Below are 18575 nucleotides of genomic sequence, written 5' to 3'. Positions count from 1 at the left end.
CATTTAATGCATGATAGACTACCAGACATTCAAGTTGTACTATAGTGTAAGAGTACCTGATGCTCTCATCACGTTTTACTTCTTTAAGTTACATTTCCAACTTGTATGCTCCGAAAAGACATTTCAGCCTCAACAGAGTCCAAAAGTGCATTTTGTTGTCAAACACTTAGATTGTATGATTTCCTGCATTTAATGCATGATAGAATACCAGACATTCAAGTTGTACTATAGTGTAAGAGTACCTGATGCTCTCATCACGTTTTACTTCTTTAAGTTACATTTCCAACTTGTATGCTCCGAAAAGACATTTCAGCCTCAACAGAGTCCAAAAGTGCATTTTGTTGTCAAACACTTAGATTCTATGATTTACTGCATTTAATGCATGATATAATACCAGACATTCAAGTTGTACTATAGTGTAAGAGTCCCTGATGCTCTCATCACGTTTTACTGCTTTAAGTTGCATTTTCAACTTTTATGCTCCGAAAAGACGTTTCAGCCTCAACAGAGTCCAAAAGTGCATTTTGTTGTCAAACACTTAGATTGTATGATTTCCTGCATTTAATGCATGATAGAATACCAGACATTCAAGTTGTACTATAGTGTAAGAGTACCTGATGCTCTCATCACGTTTTACTTCTTTAAGTTACATTTCCAACTTGTATGCTCCGAAAAGACATTTCAGCCTCAACAGAGTCCAAAAGTGCATTTTGTTGTCAAACACTTAGATTCTATGATTTCCTGCATTTAATTCATCATAGAATACCAGACATTCAAGTTGTACTATAGTGTAAGAGTACCTGATGCTCTCATCACGTTTTACTGCTTTAAGTTACATTTCCGACTTTTATGCTCCGAAAAGACGTTTCAGCCTCAACAGAGTCCAAAAGTGCATTTTGTTGTCAAACACTTAGATTCTATGATTTCCTGCATTTAATGCATGATAGAATACCAGACATTCAAGTTGTACTATAGTGTAAGAGTACCTGATGCTCTCATCACGTTTTACTTCTTTAAGTTACATTTCCAACTTGTATGCTCCGAAAAGACATTTCAGCCTCAACAGAGTCCAAAAGTGCATTTTGTTGTCAAACACTTAGATTGTATGATTTCCTGCATTTATTGCATGATATAATACCAGACATTCAAGTTGTACTATAGTGTAAGAGTCCCTGATGCTCTCATCACGTTTTACTGCTTTAAGTTGCATTTTCAACTTTTATGCTCCGAAAAGACGTTTCAGCCTCAACAGAGTCCAAAAGTGCATTTTGTTGTCAAACACTTAGATTCTATGATTTACTGCATTTAATGCATCATAGAATACCAACCATTCATGTTTCATTGTAATATAAGAGTACCTGATGCTCTCATCACGTTTTACTGCTTTAAGTTGCATTTTTAACTTTTATGCTCCGAAAAGACGTTTCAGCCTTAACAGAGTCCAAAAGTGCATTTTGTTGTCAAACACTTAGATTGTATGATTTCCTGCATTTAATGCATGATAGAATACCAGACATTCAAGTTGTACTATAGTGTAAGAGTACCTGATGCTCTCATCACGTTTTACTGCTTTAAGTTACATTTCCGACTTTTATGCTCCGAAAAGACATTTCAGCCTCAACAGAGTCCAAAAGTGCATTTTGTTGTCAAACACTTAGATTGTATGATTTCCTGCATTTATTGCATGATAGAATACCAGCCATTCAAGTTGTACTATAGTGTAAGAGTCCCTGATGCTCTCATCACGTTTTACTGCTTTAAGTTGCATTTTCAACTTTTATGCTCCGAAAAGACGTTTCAGCCTCAACAGAGTCCAAAAGTGCATTTTGTTGTCAAACACTTAGGTTCTATGATTTCCTGCATTTAATGCATCATAGAATACCAGCCATTCATGTTTCATTGGAATATAAAAGTACCTGATGCTCTCATCACGTTTTACTGCTTTAAGTTGCATTTTTAACTTTTATGCTCCGAAAAGACGTTTCAGCCTTAACAGAGTCCAAAAGTGCATTTTGTTGTCAAACACTTAGATTGTATGATTTCCTGCATTTAATGCATGATAGAATACCAGACATTCAAGTTGTACTATAGTGTAAGAGTACCTGATGCTCTCATCACGTTTTACTTCTTTAAGTTACATTTCCAACTTGTATGCTCCGAAAAGACATTTCAGCCTCAACAGAGTCCAAAAGTGCATTTTGTTGTCAAACACTTAGATTGTATGATTTCCTGCATTTAATGCATGATAGAATACCAGACATTCAAGTTGCACTATAGTGTAAGAGTACCTGATGCTCTCATCACGTTTTACTTCTTTAAGTTACATTTCCAACTTGTATGCTCCGAAAAGACATTTCAGCCTCAACAGAGTCCAAAAGTGCATTTTGTTGTCAAACACTTAGATTCTATGATTTACTGCATTTAATGCATCATAGAATACCAGCCATTCAAGTTGTACTATAGTGTAAGAGTCCCTGATAATCTCATAACGTTTTACTGCTTTAAGTTACATTTCCAACTTGTATGCTCCGAAAAGACGTTTCAGCCTCAACAGAGTCCAAAAGTGCATTTTGTTGTCAAACACTTAGATTGTATGATTTCCTGCATTTATTGCATGATAGAATACCAGCCATTCATGTTTCATTGTAATATAAGAGTACCTGATGCTCTCATCACGTTTTACTGCTTTAAGTTGCATTTTTAACTTTTATGCTCCGAAAAGACGTTTCAGCCTTAACAGAGTCCAAAAGTGCATTTTGTTGTCAAACACTTAGATTGTATGATTTCCTGCATTTAATGCATGATAGAATACCAGACATTCAAGTTGTACTATAGTGTAAGAGTACCTGATGCTCTCATCACGTTTTACTTCTTTAAGTTACATTTCCAACTTGTATGCTCCGAAAAGACATTTCAGCCTCAACAGAGTCCAAAAGTGCATTTTGTTGTCAAACACTTAGATTGTATGATTTCCTGCATTTAATGCATGATAGAATACCAGACATTCAAGTTGTACTATAGTGTAAGAGTACCTGATGCTCTCATCACGTTTTACTTCTTTAAGTTACATTTCCAACTTGTATGCTCCGAAAAGACATTTCAGCCTCAACAGAGTCCAAAAGTGCATTTTGTTGTCAAACACTTAGATTCTATGATTTACTGCATTTAATGCATGATATAATACCAGACATTCAAGTTGTACTATAGTGTAAGAGTCCCTGATGCTCTCATCACGTTTTACTGCTTTAAGTTGCATTTTCAACTTTTATGCTCCGAAAAGACGTTTCAGCCTCAACAGAGTCCAAAAGTGCATTTTGTTGTCAAACACTTAGATTGTATGATTTCCTGCATTTAATGCATGATAGAATACCAGACATTCAAGTTGTACTATAGTGTAAGAGTACCTGATGCTCTCATCACGTTTTACTTCTTTAAGTTACATTTCCAACTTGTATGCTCCGAAAAGACATTTCAGCCTCAACAGAGTCCAAAAGTGCATTTTGTTGTCAAACACTTAGATTCTATGATTTCCTGCATTTAATTCATCATAGAATACCAGACATTCAAGTTGTACTATAGTGTAAGAGTAGCTGATGCTCTCATCACGTTTTACTGCTTTAAGTTACATTTCCGACTTTTATGCTCCGAAAAGACGTTTCAGCCTCAACAGAGTCCAAAAGTGCATTTTGTTGTCAAACACTTAGATTCTATGATTTCCTGCATTTAATGCATGATAGAATACCAGCCATTCAAGTTGTACTATAGTGTAAGAGTCCCTGATGCTCTCATCACGTTTTACTGCTTTAAGTTACATTTCCAACTTGTATGCTCCGAAAAGACATTTCAGCCTCAACAGAGTCCAAAAGTGCATTTTGTTGTCAAACACTTAGATTGTATGATTTCCTGCATTTATTGCATGATAGAATACCAGCCATTCAAGTTGTACTATAGTGTAAGAGTCCCTGATGCTCTCATCACGTTTTACTGCTTTAAGTTGCATTTTCAACTTTTATGCTCCGAAAAGACGTTTCAGCCTCAACAGAGTCCAAAAGTGCATTTTGTTGTCAAACACTTAGGTTCTATGATTTCCTGCATTTAATGCATCATAGAATACCAGCCATTCATGTTTCATTGTAATATAAAAGTACCTGATGCTCTCATCACGTTTTACTGCTTTAAGTTGCATTTTTAACTTTTATGCTCCGAAAAGACGTTTCAGCCTTAACAGAGTCCAAAAGTGCATTTTGTTGTCAAACACTTAGATTGTATGATTTCCTGCATTTAATGCATGATAGAATACCAGACATTCAAGTTGTACTATAGTGTAAGAGTACCTGATGCTCTCATCACGTTTTACTTCTTTAAGTTACATTTCCAACTTGTATGCTCCGAAAAGACATTTCAGCCTCAACAGAGTCCAAAAGTGCATTTTGTTGTCAAACACTTAGATTCTATGATTTCCTGCATTTAATGCATCATAGAATACCAGCAATTCAAGTTGTACTATAGTGTAAGAGTACCTGATGCTCTCATCACGTTTTGCTGCTTTAAGTTGCATTTTCAACTTTTATGCTCCGAAAAGACGTTTCAGCCTTAACAGAGTCCAAAAGTGCATTTTGTTGTCAAACACTTAGGTTCTATGATTTCCTGCATTTAATGCATCATAGAATACCAGCCATTCATGTTTCATTGTAATATAAGAGTACCTGATGCTCTCATCACGTTTTACTGCTTTAAGTTGCATTTTTAACTTTTATGCTCCGAAAAGACGTTTCAGCCTTAACAGAGTCCAAAAGTGCATTTTGTTGTCAAACACTTAGATTGTATGATTTCCTGCATTTAATGCATGATAGAATACCAGACATTCAAGTTGTACTATAGTGTAAGAGTACCTGATGCTCTCATCACGTTTTACTGCTTTAAGTTACATTTCCGACTTTTATGCTCCGAAAAGACGTTTCAGCCTCAACAGAGTCCAAAAGTGCATTTTGTTGTCAAACACTTAGATTCTATGATTTCCTGCATTTAATGCATGATAGAATACCAGCCATTCAAGTTGTACTATAGTGTAAGAGTCCCTGATGCTCTCATCACGTTTTACTGCTTTAAGTTACATTTCCAACTTGTATGCTCCGAAAAGACATTTCAGCCTCAACAGAGTCCAAAAGTGCATTTTGTTGTCAAACACTTAGATTGTATGATTTCCTGCATTTATTGCATGATAGAATACCAGCCATTCAAGTTGTACTATAGTGTAAGAGTCCCTGATGCTCTCATCACGTTTTACTGCTTTAAGTTGCATTTTCAACTTTTATGCTCCGAAAAGACGTTTCAGCCTCAACAGAGTCCAAAAGTGCATTTTGTTGTCAAACACTTAGGTTCTATGATTTCCTGCATTTAATGCATCATAGAATACCAGCCATTCATGTTTCATTGGAATATAAAAGTACCTGATGCTCTCATCACGTTTTACTGCTTTAAGTTGCATTTTTAACTTTTATGCTCCGAAAAGACGTTTCAGCCTTAACAGAGTCCAAAAGTGCATTTTGTTGTCAAACACTTAGATTGTATGATTTCCTGCATTTAATGCATGATAGAATACCAGACATTCAAGTTGTACTATAGTGTAAGAGTACCTGATGCTCTCATCACGTTTTACTTCTTTAAGTTACATTTCCAACTTGTATGCTCCGAAAAGACATTTCAGCCTCAACAGAGTCCAAAAGTGCATTTTGTTGTCAAACACTTAGATTGTATGATTTCCTGCATTTAATGCATGATAGAATACCAGACATTCAAGTTGCACTATAGTGTAAGAGTACCTGATGCTCTCATCACGTTTTACTTCTTTAAGTTACATTTCCAACTTGTATGCTCCGAAAAGACATTTCAGCCTCAACAGAGTCCAAAAGTGCATTTTGTTGTCAAACACTTAGATTCTATGATTTACTGCATTTAATGCATCATAGAATACCAGCCATTCAAGTTGTACTATAGTGTAAGAGTCCCTGATAATCTCATAACGTTTTACTGCTTTAAGTTACATTTCCAACTTGTATGCTCCGAAAAGACGTTTCAGCCTCAACAGAGTCCAAAAGTGCATTTTGTTGTCAAACACTTAGATTGTATGATTTCCTGCATTTATTGCATGATAGAATACCAGCCATTCATGTTTCATTGTAATATAAGAGTACCTGATGATCTCATCACGTTTTACTGCTTTAAGTTACATTTTTAACTTTTATGCTCCGAAAAGACGTTTCAGCCTTAACAGAGTCCAAAAGTGCATTTTGTTGTCAAACACTTAGATTGTATGATTTCCTGCATTTAATGCATGATAGAATACCAGACATTCAAGTTGTACTATAGTGTAAGAGTACCTGATGCTCTCATCACGTTTTACTTCTTTAAGTTACATTTCCAACTTGTATGCTCCGAAAAGACATTTCAGCCTCAACAGAGTCCAAAAGTGCATTTTGTTGTCAAACACTTAGATTGTATGATTTCCTGCATTTAATGCATGATAGAATACCAGACATTCAAGTTGTACTATAGTGTAAGAGTACCTGATGCTCTCATCACGTTTTACTTCTTTAAGTTACATTTCCAACTTGTATGCTCCGAAAAGACATTTCAGCCTCAACAGAGTCCAAAAGTGCATTTTGTTGTCAAACACTTAGATTCTATGATTTACTGCATTTAATGCATGATATAATACCAGACATTCAAGTTGTACTATAGTGTAAGAGTCCCTGATGCTCTCATCACGTTTTACTGCTTTAAGTTGCATTTTCAACTTTTATGCTCCGAAAAGACGTTTCAGCCTCAACAGAGTCCAAAAGTGCATTTTGTTGTCAAACACTTAGATTGTATGATTTCCTGCATTTAATGCATGATAGAATACCAGACATTCAAGTTGTACTATAGTGTAAGAGTACCTGATGCTCTCATCACGTTTTACTTCTTTAAGTTACATTTCCAACTTGTATGCTCCGAAAAGACATTTCAGCCTCAACAGAGTCCAAAAGTGCATTTTGTTGTCAAACACTTAGATTCTATGATTTCCTGCATTTAATTCATCATAGAATACCAGACATTCAAGTTGTACTATAGTGTAAGAGTAGCTGATGCTCTCATCACGTTTTACTGCTTTAAGTTACATTTCCGACTTTTATGCTCCGAAAAGACGTTTCAGCCTCAACAGAGTCCAAAAGTGCATTTTGTTGTCAAACACTTAGATTCTATGATTTCCTGCATTTAATGCATGATAGAATACCAGCCATTCAAGTTGTACTATAGTGTAAGAGTCCCTGATGCTCTCATCACGTTTTACTGCTTTAAGTTACATTTCCAACTTGTATGCTCCGAAAAGACATTTCAGCCTCAACAGAGTCCAAAAGTGCATTTTGTTGTCAAACACTTAGATTGTATGATTTCCTGCATTTATTGCATGATAGAATACCAGCCATTCAAGTTGTACTATAGTGTAAGAGTCCCTGATGCTCTCATCACGTTTTACTGCTTTAAGTTGCATTTTCAACTTTTATGCTCCGAAAAGACGTTTCAGCCTCAACAGAGTCCAAAAGTGCATTTTGTTGTCAAACACTTAGGTTCTATGATTTCCTGCATTTAATGCATCATAGAATACCAGCCATTCATGTTTCATTGTAATATAAAAGTACCTGATGCTCTCATCACGTTTTACTGCTTTAAGTTGCATTTTTAACTTTTATGCTCCGAAAAGACGTTTCAGCCTTAACAGAGTCCAAAAGTGCATTTTGTTGTCAAACACTTAGATTGTATGATTTCCTGCATTTAATGCATGATAGAATACCAGACATTCAAGTTGTACTATAGTGTAAGAGTACCTGATGCTCTCATCACGTTTTACTTCTTTAAGTTACATTTCCAACTTGTATGCTCCGAAAAGACATTTCAGCCTCAACAGAGTCCAAAAGTGCATTTTGTTGTCAAACACTTAGATTCTATGATTTCCTGCATTTAATGCATCATAGAATACCAGCAATTCAAGTTGTACTATAGTGTAAGAGTACCTGATGCTCTCATCACGTTTTGCTGCTTTAAGTTGCATTTTCAACTTTTATGCTCCGAAAAGACGTTTCAGCCTTAACAGAGTCCAAAAGTGCATTTTGTTGTCAAACACTTAGGTTCTATGATTTCCTGCATTTAATGCATCATAGAATACCAGCCATTCATGTTTCATTGTAATATAAGAGTACCTGATGCTCTCATCACGTTTTACTGCTTTAAGTTGCATTTTTAACTTTTATGCTCCGAAAAGACGTTTCAGCCTTAACAGAGTCCAAAAGTGCATTTTGTTGTCAAACACTTAGATTGTATGATTTCCTGCATTTAATGCATGATAGAATACCAGACATTCAAGTTGTACTATAGTGTAAGAGTACCTGATGCTCTCATCACGTTTTACTTCTTTAAGTTACATTTCCAACTTGTATGCTCCGAAAAGACATTTCAGCCTCAACAGAGTCCAAAAGTGCATTTTGTTGTCAAACACTTAGATTCTATGATTTACTGCATTTAATGCATCATAGAATACCAGACATTCAAGTTGTACTATAGTGTAAGAGTCCCTGATAATCTCATAACGTTTTACTGCTTTAAGTTACATTTCCAACTTGTATGCTCCGAAAAGACGTTTCAGCCTCAACAGAGTCCAAAAGTGCATTTTGTTGTCAAACACTTAGATTGTATGATTTCCTGCATTTATTGCATGATAGAATACCAGCCATTCATGTTTCATTGTAATATAAGAGTACCTGATGCTCTCATCACGTTTTACTGCTTTAAGTTGCATTTTTAACTTTTATGCTCCGAAAAGACGTTTCAGCCTTAACAGAGTCCAAAAGTGCATTTTGTTGTCAAACACTTAGATTGTATGATTTCCTGCATTTAATGCATCATAGAATACCAGACATTCAAGTTGTACTATAGTGTAAGAGTACCTGATGCTCTCATCACGTTTTACTTCTTTAAGTTACATTTCCAACTTGTATGCTCCGAAAAGACATTTCAGCCTCAACAGAGTCCAAAAGTGCATTTTGTTGTCAAACACTTAGATTCTATGATTTCCTGCATTTAATGCATGATATAATACCAGACATTCAAGTTGTACTATAGTGTAAGAGTCCCTGATGCTCTCATCACGTTTTACTGCTTTAAGTTGCATTTTCAACTTTTATGCTCCGAAAAGACGTTTCAGCCTCAACAGAGTCCAAAAGTGCATTTTGTTGTCAAACACTTAGATTCTATGATTTACTGCATTTAATGCATCATAGAATACCAACCATTCATGTTTCATTGTAATATAAGAGTACCTGATGCTCTCATCACGTTTTACTGCTTTAAGTTGCATTTTTAACTTTTATGCTCCGAAAAGACGTTTCAGCCTTAACAGAGTCCAAAAGTGCATTTTGTTGTCAAACACTTAGATTGTATGATTTCCTGCATTTAATGCATGATAGAATACCAGCCATTCAAGTTGTACTATAGTGTAAGAGTCCCTGATGCTCTCATCACGTTTTACTGCTTTAAGTTACATTTCCAACTTGTATGCTCCGAAAAGACATTTCAGCCTCAACAGAGTCCAAAAGTGCATTTTGTTGTCAAACACTTAGATTCTATGATTTCCTGCATTTATTGCATGATAGAATACCAGCCATTCAAGTTGTACTATAGTGTAAGAGTCCCTGATGCTCTCATCACGTTTTACTGCTTTAAGTTGCATTTTCAACTTTTATGCTCCGAAAAGACGTTTCAGCCTCAACAGAGTCCAAAAGTGCATTTTGTTGTCAAACACTTAGGTTCTATGATTTCCTGCATTTAATGCATCATAGAATACCAGCCATTCATGTTTCATTGTAATATAAAAGTACCTGATGCTCTCATCACGTTTTACTGCTTTAAGTTGCATTTTTAACTTTTATGCTCCGAAAAGACGTTTCAGCCTTAACAGAGTCCAAAAGTGCATTTTGTTGTCAAACACTTAGATTGTATGATTTCCTGCATTTAATGCATGATAGAATACCAGACATTCAAGTTGTACTATAGTGTAAGAGTACCTGATGCTCTCATCACGTTTTACTGCTTTAAGTTGCATTTTCAACTTTTATGCTCCGAAAAGACGTTTCAGCCTTAACAGAGTCCAAAAGTGCATTTTGTTGTCAAACACTTAGATTCTATGATTTCCTGCATTTAATGCATGATAGAATACCAGACATTCAAGTTGTACTATAGTGTAAGAGTACCTGATGCTCTCATCACGTTTTACTTCTTTAAGTTACATTTCCAACTTGTATGCTCCGAAAAGACATTTCAGCCTCAACAGAGTCCAAAAGTGCATTTTGTTGTCAAACACTTAGATTCTATGATTTCCTGCATTTAATGCATGATATAATACCAGACATTCAAGTTGTACTATAGTGTAAGAGTCCCTGATGCTCTCATCACGTTTTACTGCTTTAAGTTGCATTTTCAACTTTTATGCTCCGAAAAGACGTTTCAGCCTCAACAGAGTCCAAAAGTGCATTTTGTTGTCAAACACTTAGATTCTATGATTTACTGCATTTAATGCATCATAGAATACCAACCATTCATGTTTCATTGTAATATAAGAGTACCTGATGCTCTCATCACGTTTTACTGCTTTAAGTTGCATTTTTAACTTTTATGCTCCGAAAAGACGTTTCAGCCTTAACAGAGTCCAAAAGTGCATTTTGTTGTCAAACACTTAGATTGTATGATTTCCTGCATTTAATGCATGATAGAATACCAGCCATTCAAGTTGTACTATAGTGTAAGAGTCCCTGATGCTCTCATCACGTTTTACTGCTTTAAGTTACATTTCCAACTTGTATGCTCCGAAAAGACATTTCAGCCTCAACAGAGTCCAAAAGTGCATTTTGTTGTCAAACACTTAGATTGTATGATTTCCTGCATTTATTGCATGATAGAATACCAGCCATTCAAGTTGTACTATAGTGTAAGAGTACCTGATGCTCTCATCACGTTTTACTGCTTTAAGTTGCATTTTCAACTTTTATGCTCCGAAAAGACGTTTCAGCCTCAACAGAGTCCAAAAGTGCATTTTGTTGTCAAACACTTAGGTTCTATGATTTCCTGCATTTAATGCATCATAGAATACCAGCCATTCATGTTTCATTGTAATATAAAAGTACCTGATGCTCTCATCACGTTTTACTGCTTTAAGTTGCATTTTTAACTTTTATGCTCCGAAAAGACGTTTCAGCCTTAACAGAGTCCAAAAGTGCATTTTGTTGTCAAACACTTAGATTGTATGATTTCCTGCATTTAATGCATGATAGAATACCAGACATTCAAGTTGTACTATAGTGTAAGAGTACCTGATGCTCTCATCACGTTTTACTGCTTTAAGTTGCATTTTTAACTTTTATGCTCCGAAAAGACGTTTCAGCCTTAACAGAGTCCAAAAGTGCATTTTGTTGTCAAACACTTAGATTGTATGATTTCCTGCATTTAATGCATGATAGAATACCAGACATTCAAGTTGTACTATAGTGTAAGAGTACCTGATGATCTCATCACGTTTTACTTCTTTAAGTTACATTTCCAACTTGTATGCTCCGAAAAGACATTTCAGCCTCAACAGAGTCCAAAAGTGCATTTTGTTGTCAAACACTTAGATTCTATGATTTCCTGCATTTAATTCATCATAGAATACCAGACATTCAAGTTGTACTATAGTGTAAGAGTACCTGATGCTCTCATCACGTTTTACTGCTTTAAGTTACATTTCCGACTTTTATGCTCCGAAAAGACGTTTCAGCCTCAACAGAGTCCAAAAGTGCATTTTGTTGTCAAACACTTAGATTCTATGATTTCCTGCATTTAATGCATGATAGAATACCAGCCATTCAAGTTGTACTATAGTGTAAGAGTCCCTGATGCTCTCATCACGTTTTACTGCTTTAAGTTGCATTTTCAACTTTTATGCTCCGAAAAGACGTTTCAGCCTCAACAGAGTCCAAAAGTGCATTTTGTTGTCAAACACTTAGGTTCTATGATTTCCTGCATTTAATGCATCATAGAATACCAGCCATTCATGTTTCATTGTAATATAAAAGTACCTGATGCTCTCATCACGTTTTACTGCTTTAAGTTGCATTTTTAACTTTTATGCTCCGAAAAGACGTTTCAGCCTTAACAGAGTCCAAAAGTGCATTTTGTTGTCAAACACTTAGATTGTATGATTTCCTGCATTTAATGCATGATAGAATACCAGACATTCAAGTTGTACTATAGTGTAAGAGTACCTGATGCTCTCATCACGTTTTACTGCTTTAAGTTGCATTTCCATCTTTTATGCTCCGAAAAGACGTTTCAGCCTCAACAGAGTCCAAAAGTGCATTTTGTTGTCAAACACTTAGATTCTATGATTTCCTGCATTTAATGCATGATATAATACCAGACATTCAAGTTGTACTATAGTGTAAGAGTCCCTGATGCTCTCATCACGTTTTACTGCTTTAAGTTGCATTTTCAACTTTTATGCTCCGAAAAGACGTTTCAGCCTCAACAGAGTCCAAAAGTGCATTTTGTTGTCAAACACTTAGATTGTATGATTTCCTGCATTTATTGCATGATAGAATACCAGCCATTCAAGTTGTACTATAGTGTAAGAGTCCCTGATGCTCTCATCACGTTTTACTGCTTTAAGTTGCATTTTCAACTTTTATGCTCCGAAAAGACGTTTCAGCCTCAACAGAGTCCAAAAGTGCATTTTGTTGTCAAACACTTAGGTTCTATGATTTCCTGCATTTAATGCATCATAGAATACCAGCCATTCATGCTTCATTGTAATATAAAAGTACCTGATGCTCTCATCACGTTTTACTGCTTTAAGTTGCATTTTTAACTTTTATGCTCCGAAAAGACGTTTCAGCCTTAACAGAGTCCAAAAGTGCATTTTGTTGTCAAACACTTAGATTGTATGATTTCCTGCATTTAATGCATGATAGAATACCAGACATTCAAGTTGTACTATAGTGTAAGAGTACCTGATGCTCTCATCACGTTTTACTTCTTTAAGTTACATTTCCAACTTGTATGCTCCGAAAAGACATTTCAGCCTCAACAGAGTCCAAAAGTGCATTTTGTTGTCAAACACTTAGATTCTATGATTTCCTGCATTTAATGCATCATAGAATACCAGCCATTCAAGTTGTACTATAGTGTAAGAGTACCTGATGCTCTCATCACGTTTTGCTGCTTTAAGTTGCATTTTCAACTTTTATGCTCCGAAAAGACGTTTCAGCCTTAACAGAGTCCAAAAGTGCATTTTGTTGTCAAACACTTAGGTTCTATGATTTCCTGCATTTAATGCATCATAGAATACCAGCCATTCATGTTTCATTGTAATATAAGAGTACCTGATGCTCTCATCACGTTTTACTGCTTTAAGTTGCATTTTTAACTTTTATGCTCCGAAAAGACGTTTCAGCCTTAACAGAGTCCAAAAGTGCATTTTGTTGTCAAACACTTAGATTGTATGATTTCCTGCATTTAATGCATGATAGAATACCAGACATTCAAGTTGTACTATAGTGTAAGAGTCCCTGATGCTCTAATCACGTTTTACTGCTTTAAGTTGCATTTTTAACTTTTTTGCTCCGAAAAGACGTTTCAGCCTTAACAGAGTCCAAAAGTGCATTTTGTTGTCAAACACTTAGATTGTATGATTTCCTGCATTTAATGCATGATAGAATACCAGACATTCAAGTTGTACTATAGTGTAAGAGTACCTGATGCTCTCATCACGTTTTACTTCTTTAAGTTACATTTCCAACTTGTATGCTCCGAAAAGACATTTCAGCCTCAACAGAGTCCAAAAGTGCATTTTGTTGTCAAACACTTAGATTCTATGATTTCCTGCATTTAATGCATGATATAATACCAGACATTCAAGTTGTACTATAGTGTAAGAGTCCCTGATGCTCTCATCACGTTTTACTGCTTTAAGTTGCATTTTCAACTTTTATGCTCCGAAAAGACGTTTCAGCCTCAACAGAGTCCAAAAGTGCATTTTGTTGTCAAACACTTAGATTCTATGATTTACTGCATTTAATGCATCATAGAATACCAACCATTCATGTTTCATTGTAATATAAGAGTACCTGATGCTCTCATCACGTTTTACTGCTTTAAGTTGCATTTTTAACTTTTATGCTCCGAAAAGACGTTTCAGCCTTAACAGAGTCCAAAAGTGCATTTTGTTGTCAAACACTTAGATTGTATGATTTCCTGCATTTAATGCATGATAGAATACCAGACATTCAAGTTGTACTATAGTGTAAGAGTACCTGATGCTCTCATCACGTTTTACTTCTTTAAGTTACATTTCCAACTTGTATGCTCCGAAAAGACATTTCAGCCTCAACAGAGTCCAAAAGTGCATTTTGTTGTCAAACACTTAGATTCTATGATTTCCTGCATTTAATTCATCATAGAATACCAGACATTCAAGTTGTACTATAGTGTAAGAGTACCTGATGCTCTCATCACGTTTTACTGCTTTAAGTTACATTTCCGACTTTTATGCTCCGAAAAGACGTTTCAGCCTTAACAGAGTCCAAAAGTGCATTTTGTTGTCAAACACTTAGATTCTATGATTTCCTGCATTTAATGCATGATAGAATACCAGCCATTCAAGTTGTACTATAGTGTAAGAGTCCCTGATGCTCTCATCACGTTTTACTGCTTTAAGTTACATTTCCAACTTGTATGCTCCGAAAAGACATTTCAGCCTCAACAGAGTCCAAAAGTGCATTTTGTTGTCAAACACTTAGATTGTATGATTTCCTGCATTTAATGCATCATAGAATACCAGCCATTCAAGTTGTACTATAGTGTAAGAGTACCTGATGCTCTCATCACGTTTTGCTGCTTTAAGTTGCATTTTCAACTTTTATGCTCCGAAAAGATGTTTCAGCCTTAACAGAGTCCAAAAGTGCATTTTGTTGTCAAACACTTAGGTTCTATGATTTCCTGCATTTAATGCATCATAGAATACCAGCCATTCATGTTTCATTGTAATATAAGAGTACCTGATGCTCTCATCACGTTTTACTGCTTTAAGTTGCATTTTTAACTTTTATGCTCCGAAAAGACGTTTCAGCCTTAACAGAGTCCAAAAGTGCATTTTGTTGTCAAACACTTAGATTGTATGATTTCCTGCATTTATTGCATGATAGAATACCAGCCATTCAAGTTGTACTATAGTGTAAGAGTCCCTGATAATCTCATAACGTTTTACTGCTTTAAGTTACATTTCCAACTTGTATGCTCCGAAAAGACGTTTCAGCCTTAACAGAGTCCAAAAGTGCATTTTGTTGTCAAACACTTAGATTGTATGATTTCCTGCATTTATTGCATGATAGAATACCAGCCATTCATGTTTCATTGTAATATAAGAGTACCTGATGCTCTCATCACGTTTTACTGCTTTAAGTTGCATTTTTAACTTTTATGCTCCGAAAAGACGTTTCAGCCTTAACAGAGTCCAAAAGTGCATTTTGTTGTCAAACACTTAGATTGTATGATTTCCTGCATTTAATGCATGATAGAATACCAGACATTCAAGTTGTACTATAGTGTAAGAGTACCTGATGCTCTCATCACGTTTTACTTCTTTAAGTTACATTTCCAACTTGTATGCTCCGAAAAGACATTTCAGCCTCAACAGAGTCCAAAAGTGCATTTTGTTGTCAAACACTTAGATTGTATGATTTCCTGCATTTAATGCATGATAGAATACCAGACATTCAAGTTGTACTATAGTGTAAGAGTACCTGATGCTCTCATCACGTTTTACTTCTTTAAGTTACATTTCCAACTTGTATGCTCCGAAAAGACATTTCAGCCTCAACAGAGTCCAAAAGTGCATTTTGTTGTCAAACACTTAGATTCTATGATTTACTGCATTTAATGCATGATATAATACCAGACATTCAAGTTGTACTATAGTGTAAGAGTCCCTGATGCTCTCATCACGTTTTACTGCTTTAAGTTGCATTTTCAACTTTTATGCTCCGAAAAGACGTTTCAGCCTCAACAGAGTCCAAAAGTGCATTTTGTTGTCAAACACTTAGATTGTATGATTTCCTGCATTTAATGCATGATAGAATACCAGACATTCAAGTTGTACTATAGTGTAAGAGTACCTGATGCTCTCATCACGTTTTACTTCTTTAAGTTACATTTCCAACTTGTATGCTCCGAAAAGACATTTCAGCCTCAACAGAGTCCAAAAGTGCATTTTGTTGTCAAACACTTAGATTGTATGATTTCCTGCATTTATTGCATGATATAATACCAGACATTCAAGTTGTACTATAGTGTAAGAGTCCCTGATGCTCTCATCACGTTTTACTGCTTTAAGTTGCATTTTCAACTTTTATGCTCCGAAAAGACGTTTCAGCCTCAACAGAGTCCAAAAGTGCATTTTGTTGTCAAACACTTAGATTCTATGATTTACTGCATTTAATGCATCATAGAATACCAACCATTCATGTTTCATTGTAATATAAGAGTACCTGATGCTCTCATCACGTTTTACTGCTTTAAGTTGCATTTTTAACTTTTATGCTCCGAAAAGACGTTTCAGCCTTAACAGAGTCCAAAAGTGCATTTTGTTGTCAAACACTTAGATTGTATGATTTCCTGCATTTAATGCATGATAGAATACCAGACATTCAAGTTGTACTATAGTGTAAGAGTACCTGATGCTCTCATCACGTTTTACTGCTTTAAGTTACATTTCCGACTTTTATGCTCCGAAAAGACGTTTCAGCCTCAACAGAGTCCAAAAGTGCATTTTGTTGTCAAACACTTAGATTGTATGATTTCCTGCATTTATTGCATGATAGAATACCAGCCATTCAAGTTGTACTATAGTGTAAGAGTCCCTGATGCTCTCATCACGTTTTACTGCTTTAAGTTGCATTTTCAACTTTTATGCTCCGAAAAGACGTTTCAGCCTCAACAGAGTCCAAAAGTGCATTTTGTTGTCAAACACTTAGGTTCTATGATTTCCTGCATTTAATGCATCATAGAATACCAGCCATTCATGTTTCATTGTAATATAAAAGTACCTGATGCTCTCATCACGTTTTACTGCTTTAAGTTGCATTTTTAACTTTTATGCTCCGAAAAGACGTTTCAGCCTTAACAGAGTCCAAAAGTGCATTTTGTTGTCAAACACTTAGATTGTATGATTTCCTGCATTTAATGCATGATAGAATACCAGACATTCAAGTTGTACTATAGTGTAAGAGTACCTGATGCTCTCATCACGTTTTACTTCTTTAAGTTACATTTCCAACTTGTATGCTCCGAAAAGACATTTCAGCCTCAACAGAGTCCAAAAGTGCATTTTGTTGTCAAACACTTAGATTGTATGATTTCCTGCATTTAATGCATGATAGAATACCAGACATTCAAGTTGCACTATAGTGTAAGAGTACCTGATGCTCTCATCACGTTTTACTTCTTTAAGTTACATTTCCAACTTGTATGCTCCGAAAAGACATTTCAGCCTCAACAGAGTCCAAAAGTGCATTTTGTTGTCAAACACTTAGATTCTATGATTTACTGCATTTAATGCATCATAGAATACCAGCCATTCAAGTTGTACTATAGTGTAAGAGTCCCTGATAATCTCATAACGTTTTACTGCTTTAAGTTACATTTCCAACTTGTATGCTCCGAAAAGACGTTTCAGCCTCAACAGAGTCCAAAAGTGCATTTTGTTGTCAAACACTTAGATTGTATGATTTCCTGCATTTATTGCATGATAGAATACCAGCCATTCATGTTTCATTGTAATATAAGAGTACCTGATGCTCTCATCACGTTTTACTGCTTTAAGTTGCATTTTTAACTTTTATGCTCCGAAAAGACGTTTCAGCCTTAACAGAGTCCAAAAGTGCATTTTGTTGTCAAACACTTAGATTGTATGATTTCCTGCATTTAATGCATGATAGAATACCAGACATTCAAGTTGTACTATAGTGTAAGAGTACCTGATGCTCTCATCACGTTTTACTTCTTTAAGTTACATTTCCAACTTGTATGCTCCGAAAAGACATTTCAGCCTCAACAGAGTCCAAAAGTGCATTTTGTTGTCAAACACTTAGATTGTATGATTTCCTGCATTTAATGCATGATAGAATACCAGACATTCAAGTTGTACTATAGTGTAAGAGTACCTGATGCTCTCATCACGTTTTACTTCTTTAAGTTACATTTCCAACTTGTATGCTCCGAAAAGACATTTCAGCCTCAACAGAGTCCAAAAGTGCATTTTGTTGTCAAACACTTAGATTCTATGATTTACTGCATTTAATGCATGATATAATACCAGACATTCAAGTTGTACTATAGTGTAAGAGTCCCTGATGCTCTCATCACGTTTTACTGCTTTAAGTTGCATTTTCAACTTTTATGCTCCGAAAAGACGTTTCAGCCTCAACAGAGTCCAAAAGTGCATTTTGTTGTCA

The sequence above is a fragment of the Taurulus bubalis genome (assembly GCF_910589615.1).
Source record: "Taurulus bubalis genome assembly, chromosome: 7".
Taxonomy (NCBI): Eukaryota; Metazoa; Chordata; class Actinopteri; order Perciformes; family Cottidae; genus Taurulus; species Taurulus bubalis.
This window is presented reverse-complemented; position numbering follows the sequence as displayed.